The sequence below is a fragment of the Artemia franciscana genome, unplaced genomic scaffold (assembly GCF_032884065.1).
Source record: "Artemia franciscana unplaced genomic scaffold, ASM3288406v1 Scaffold_284, whole genome shotgun sequence".
Taxonomy (NCBI): Eukaryota; Metazoa; Arthropoda; class Branchiopoda; order Anostraca; family Artemiidae; genus Artemia; species Artemia franciscana.
In genome coordinates this window covers 1,111,174-1,118,561 of record NW_027063596.1, presented here as the reverse complement: position 1 = coordinate 1,118,561, position 7,388 = coordinate 1,111,174, and positions in this window count along the sequence as shown.

The following is a 7,388-nucleotide window of genomic DNA, read 5'->3' as shown; positions in this document are numbered from 1 at the left end:
TCATTTGAACATGAACTTTGTTCCTATTCTGCGTCGCTTTTTTATGATTTTAGAACGCCAAATAAACCAGAACTAGCGAAAACTATCAAGCTACTTCAAAAATTGATGCAATTGAGGAAAACATACTATGAATCGCACCTGTGTCTTAGATGCAGGCGCATTGCTTCACAGGATTCCCTGGGCGAAGAAAGAAACATATTCGGAGATCTTAAACCAGACGCCATTATTTACTTTGATGGCAGACCAGACGCCATTATTGTCTTTGATGGCTACATCGCCGCTTATTGGTCTTGTTACTTTATCGTTGTATTCCCGAGCACCACAAGGTGTAATTGTAGAGTGGGCCTAAGCCAACCACTTTAGGTGTAACTTGGGATATCGAAGCCATTGTTAAGAAGAGTGGGACTGAAACTTCCTTTTGCTCACGCAATTCTAGGCTGCGACACAACTTCTCGTCTACATGGACTTGGCAAAGGGATTGTGCTTAAACGGCTGAGAGACTACAAAGAGCTTAGGAAAAATACTTAAACCATTCCTAAAACTGAAGCCTCGAAAGAAGAATTTAAAGCAGCGGAAGAGGCTGTAATTTCTATATTGTACCAGTGGCATATTAAGAGGGGGGGGGGCGCCCGTCGGGTCTAGTGGTTGATTTCTGGTTGGGACCGCTTGCTCTTGTTTGAGTTGGAACGAAAGTTATTTTTTTTTGTATTTGGTTTTTAGTAGTTGAGTTTGTAATAAGTTTTTAATTATTAAGACTGTTTTTTTTGCAGACAATTTTGAAACAAGGTTTTTGTCACTTTGTTTGGTCTCTGTTAGTTTTTAATAATATTGCATACCGCCAAAAAGTATTTAATTAAATTCAGGCTTATCAAGGGAATCTGTCCGCATTACTACAAAAGCCAACCGAGAGGCGAGAATCTTTATTTTCTAATAAAAAGGAGGGAAAATCTAAAATCCTACCTTCTTTAGGCTGTCAAAATGATATTTCGAGATTGAGCTCTTCCAACGGGACTGAAAAGCAAAATATTTACTTCTTTTTACTGTTAAACATTCGCGATGGCACTGAAGCGAAGAAATTGATATCATTACTTTTTTGGCTGTCTGTTTTGGTTTTTCGGGTTTGCTTTTTTTGCGAAGCGGGGTGGGTTTTACAACATTGTTGTTTTTAGGATATTTGTTTAACAGAATGTAAATGTATGAGAAGTGCAAAAATTATTAACTTAAGTTTTGGATTTGGTTGAAGAAATGGAGGCCAGTTTATGGCCTATTTACATGTAATTACAGCTCTGCATTATATGACATATCACCTCCTCTGTTCATCCTAAGACAATAAAATAAAGGCCAAACTCTTTAGAACTTTAACAAAAGTTCGTATGAGTATATACTTAAAACAAAGTTTATGATTCGAAATACTCCTTGCAAGGTCGGAGCAATCATTTAAGAAAAATAAATTTTTGAAAAATTGTTTATAAAAGAAGGCAAATAATTACGTATTTTTTTTCCTGCTGGTATAGATGGGTCTGAATTCTCAGTTTGAATCAGTTGAAAGGCATCGATTTTTTTTTCAAAGATTTAATAATAAAATAAAAGTGAAAACTCACACAGCTTGAGTTAATCGAAGAAACGGAGTGCAACTAAATATTACCTCTGAATTGCTCACCTTCCTCAATACCAACCAGTTACAACAAAGAGATATGTTTTTGTATAGGGGTTGCATATATTTGTCTGCTGAGGATTTTATACTTATTTTCATACATGCCATCCAATCATATTTCCATGATTGGTTGTTTATAAATCAAAATTTTTACAGGACAATTCTCTAACTTAAGGCTAAATCTGAGACAAATTTCATATTTTAATTTTGTGCTCAACAGACTTAACCGATTTAAACGTTTGAATTGAATATCTGAAAACCTCAGATTAAAAAAAAATAAATTAGAATCTACCTCAACTTGGAACCCTGGGAATTTAAATCACCAATCTACTTAGCAAAGACAAGAATAACAAACACATAATTATTTATTCTTTAAGGAGTATTTCGACTCATATGCTTAGTTTGAAGCTAATACCTACATGCATCTTTATTAGAGTTCATAATTTTCTGACGATTTTGGCCTTTATTCGAGTATTTTAGGATGAATAGAAGAGGAAATGCTAACAAAAGGGCTCTAAACTGACAGAACCAATATTCACCTAAATATTGAGGTAGACTTCGATCGTGTAATAAATAGATATGGCGGGAGTGGAAATAGATGAATAAACTTTTTCCAATGAAAGTGTGAATTCTGTTATTTAAGTGAAATATATCGAACTTCCAAACTTAAAAAGATACGCTACGTTGGTATAAAAAGTAAAATTTTGATTAGTAAATTGTTTGTTTATTATAACACAATTTTTAAAAAGAAACAGTGATTTGCTAATGCATTATTGCCTATAATTAAAACCCTCGTTTTAAATGTCTTCTATGTATTTCTGTCTCTTCGTTCCGTTTTTCTTGTTATATTCCTAAAAGAACTAGTAATTAATGTTTAATATATCTTTTATGAACATACAAGTTTTATCTTTATTCTCATTTCCTACTCTTCATTGCTTTCATAGTTACTAAGCCATGCCACAAAGCTAGGCGACATGGCAAATGGTTTGACCTATACGGATTGTCACAAAGAGTGCATGACGCCAAAAGGTGGTTCAAGACCAATTTTTTTTTTGCAATAAGAAGATTGATTCACTTGCTATAGTGGTCTGAAGTGCAAAGGCAAAAATTTATGCAGAAAATATTAAATATCCTTTTTTTATAGATGGTGAAAAGCTTTTTTTTATTGCAGGATGGTTTCCATAACTTACTAGTTTTGTATCAATATTTTTATACCATTTTAATTTTAACAGATATATTAGAACTTTTATCCTTACCAGATATCCTTACCAGATTTCAGATTAAATAACGATCATTTTCACTTCCTACCTACGACGCATAATTGTTAAGGTTCCCTTTAAATTGCGAGTATTTCTTTATCCCTGTATTGCCCAGTGGCAAATCTACTGATAATCTTGACAGTTACCGACACCAAGTCTTTCAGCAGAAAGTAGCAACGTCTACTACTTTTGTCCATCCCCAAGATCTACCTCCTAATTCAACAACGGTAAAAATTCACTGTGTCCTATCTTCAAGTACAAGATTGGATTGGGCTTCAGCGCCCTGCCCCTCTAGAACAACATGTTGTACATTACCCTCACGGATCTTCCAGTGACACCGAAGAAAATTGTCATCGTCTTGAATTGTGGTTGTAAGAGATCCCGTGATGGTGACCGGAGCAGTTGTCATGAAATGGCATTGAATGCAACATTACTTTAAAATTTTGCAAACGAACTAGTTGCTTTAATGCTTAGGTCCAAGTAAAAGATAAAGAAAAAATGTGATTAATTAAGATAAGTCTTCAATCCTTTTGCAATTGCATATTATTCGATATTCTTTGTGCAGATTAAGATCTATGAATTAGCTAGTTGTGAGAAGTTGCTTATTGGATTCTAAGAATTCGGGTTAATCAAGCTTAGCTTGGATGGTAGTAGGGAGGGGGTGTGGTGGTAAAATAACATCCACGTGACTTCTTTTCTGCATTAGCAGTCTAGGTTTTTCCTGTGTAAAGTCAACTTCGCAAACTATTTATCTTAAACCTATATCGACGCTTTTCTTATGAGTGGGAGGGGGACGGCTAAGCTTGAGCATTCAAAACAAAAAGACTGCATATTCGTCATCTCTGTACGGCATCTCTGTAGGTTTTCTTTGGGTTTTGCTCCACAGTTTGTTTGCGTCACAAATTATGATATGAATTATTCTTCTAGCGTAATATAATCGTGACATTATTATTATTATTTTTATCTGTACTATTATTATTATTAACATTATCATTCACGTGACATTATTCTGAATTGATTCACAGTTCAAAATGAACACACCTGTGCTAAATTGGATATTCCTTTTACAAACCAGTTGGCTTTTTAAGTGAACTTAATCCCTGTGTGTCAGATTTTGCAATCTTTGGCAAAGGATTATAGGTCCTGCCCTAAATAAAATTATTGTTATTAATGTGCGACGTCACCATTACATTACCGGTTCAACGACAGTCTTTGGACTTTGATTACTCCGTATATGAAAGGGGCTTTTCCTCCTGAACGCCCCGTTCTTTACGCTAAAGTTTGACTCTTTCCTTAAACTCTACTGTTTAAAACAGTAAAAATCTTTAGCGTAAAGAGCAGGGCGTTGAGGAGGAAAAGCCCCTTTCATATATGCAGTATTTCTGTTCCTTTTAGGTTTTAGTGTCGCTCCTTACTTTCAGTTAAAAAACTTTTTTTTCTTATTTAATTTCTGAACGTTTTTGAATGAACGTATGTTTTGATTTTAGCTCTCCGCACATAGATAATAAAAACGAAATTTGTGTATTAATTTTTTTTGGCTAAATGGCTTTCTCACTTTTAATTGGAAGATTTTGAGAAAAAAGGAGCTGGGGAGGAGTAGTTGCCCTCCAATTTTTTGATTACTTAAAAAGGCAACTAGAACTTCTAGTTTCTTACGAACGTTTTCATTAGTAAAAAATATACGTGACTTACGAATTAACTTATGTAACGAAATTCTAGATTCGTATGTTTTTATTACGTATATGAGGGGAGTTAACCCCCTCGTCAGTACCTCGCTCTTTACACAAAAACTTGAATTTTGCCCCAGTTCCTTAAGAATGACCCCTGAATCTCAAAGGTCGTAGAATACATAGTTGAAATTACTAAAAATACTTTAGCGTAAAGAACGAGGTATTGCGAGGAGGTAAGCCCCTAATATGCGTAATAATTTCTGTTTGGTTTAAGTTTTAATGCTGGTCCTTACTTTCAGTTGAAAAAACTTTTCATATTTATTTTTTCATTGTTTTTCTAAATAATGTTATAAAGTCCTGCGCCCCCTTCCTTGAAATTCTCTTCACCCATGAAAAATTCCTCTATGGAAAGATCCTCTCACCTAGCCTCCCAACTTCTCCCCCCAAACCAAAAAATTCCCCTGAAAACGTCTGTACACTTCCCAATAGCCATTACTATATGCAAACAATGGTCAAAATTTGTAACTTGCAGCCCCCCTTACGGGGACCGTGGGGGAGTAAGTCGTCCCCAAAGACATAGGTGAATAAAATGGCTATCTCAGAATTTTGATCCGGAGACTTTTGGGAAAAATGAGCGTGGGAGGGGGTCTAGGTGCCCTCCAAAATTTTTGGTCACTTAAAAAGGGCACTAGAACTTTTAATTTCCGTTAGAATGAGGCCTCTTGCAACATTCTAGGACAACTGAGTCGATACGATCACCCCTGGAAAAAAAAACCAAAAAAAAAAGACAAAAAACACGCAAGTGTTTGGCCCGGTTCTGAGCTTTTTAAGTAGGTCACTCAAACAAGGTTTTAAACTTGATCCGATCGTCAAGACTGCTATTAATTTTTTCAAACACGATGCAGTTTTACAAGCTAAGAAGATCCTTCACAGTGAGCTGGACATCCAAACCCTTTCGTATGCTAAAAACGATGACAATATAACTGATATGTGCAAGTCGCTAGTCACGGCGGTAAAGCAAAATATTCTGATCCTGAAGTTTGTAATTTTTAGTCCGTGAAGTACCTGCCATCGACGAGTCTGTTCATGCCACAGTAGTTTCGAAAGTAAATTAAGTTGAAAAAATAAGATGTATTTACGTTGAATGGTAGTCGCTTCCCAACCAGTCTGCCTGACAAGTCCTAGCCACCTTAATCCACAGCTCCCTCACCACTCTACTCTGTGATACTTAAGAACGTCCCAAAAGACTTCAAAGGCCCAAATGAACGAAAAACATTCATTGACAAGGTGCGTTCAAATTCAAGCGATATAGCCAAGTTACGCCACTCCAATAACAAATGTTAACTTGTGATTATGCAAAAAAACGCAAGCCAGATAGTCGAAAATGTTAAGCGCGCCGAACCATCGCTATAAATTTTCGTCAAGGAACCTGCTTTTGTCACGGCGATTGAGTGAGTGCCAGAAGATTTAGACGAACTGTCTCTGAAACAGCTAATCCCCAAGTGTACTAAAACTGTACATTGTGGTAAGTCCCAAATATTTAAAGTTTACTTTCCGTCTCTAACTGATCTTGATAAGTTACTGAAAGCATGTATGAAAGTTGGATATGAACACCTTCCTGTTCAAGATTTGGTGTTCCTACCACATTATTGCTTCAATTGCGATGCAATCGGTAAATTTTAAGAAGAATGCACGGTGTTCTAAATGTGGCTCCTTCGATCACAAATTGACGCCTGATACACCATGCCAAAAAAGTGCCTTTTGCGTTTGTTGCAAAACCAATAGTCATGCGTGTTATAAAGTAAAGTAGCCAAAAAACCGCATAACTTAAACCCGTGGACTCGTCTCTACTTTTGTGGATTAAACAGGTCATTTAAAAATAAAGTTTCTGTGTTAAAAAGCCACTTCTCCAGTTATAACAGGATTTTCCTCCAGGAACATTTTGATTAATATACATGGTATCAACATGCTTACGCTGTATGTAATGACGTTGTACTCCATGCCTGGTAGAAAGCTGAATAACATAGGCAGACCCCCTGGTTGACTTGTTACTTTCATTAAATTGGCTCTCCGTTCTATCTTGTTTAAACTAAATGATCACTACTTAGCCGTGAGAGTGGAGTCCTGTGTTCATATTAGTGTGTATCTACCCACTGATTAAACCAACGATCATTCAGAGCGATTATTTGCTTTATCGTGCGAAAAAGTTAGGTCCTTGTGTAGAAAAGAATTGGTGTCTAGGTTTACCTTATCATATAGCCGGAGATATTAATTGTAGTCAGTCTAAACCAGATTCTCAGGCGTCTCCATGTACTACTATAGTTAAGGGTTTATTTAGTGATTTTTAGCGTGTATTAGATAAAATGTCCAATTTCATGTATATTCACACGTCTTCGCAAACTTCCAACTTGAACCACGTTGCTGTATCCTCAAATCTGACCGCCAATATAGTTAATGATATATTTGATTATCAGCTGCCTGACCACTTATTTATAACTTGCTCTATCGGTGTGCCGTCTTCAGTTTCTCAAAGTAGTCCGATAGCACGGGATTCCTCAGCGTGGCGGTCTCGTCGTCACTGGTGAAAGATTGACCAAACACAGTTCCTGGAATCGGTTGGATCGATTCTAAGTAAAATTAATGTCCCATTTCACCTCCTCCAAAAGTCACTCCAGTTGCTTAAGAATGTAGTCCTGGTTTGTCTTGATATATATTGTGCTGAAATAAGCCATGCCCTGCGTTTTACCGAAAAACTAGCTGTAAGTTTCATCTTGATACCCTTAGAATCAGTAGTCACAGTAATTG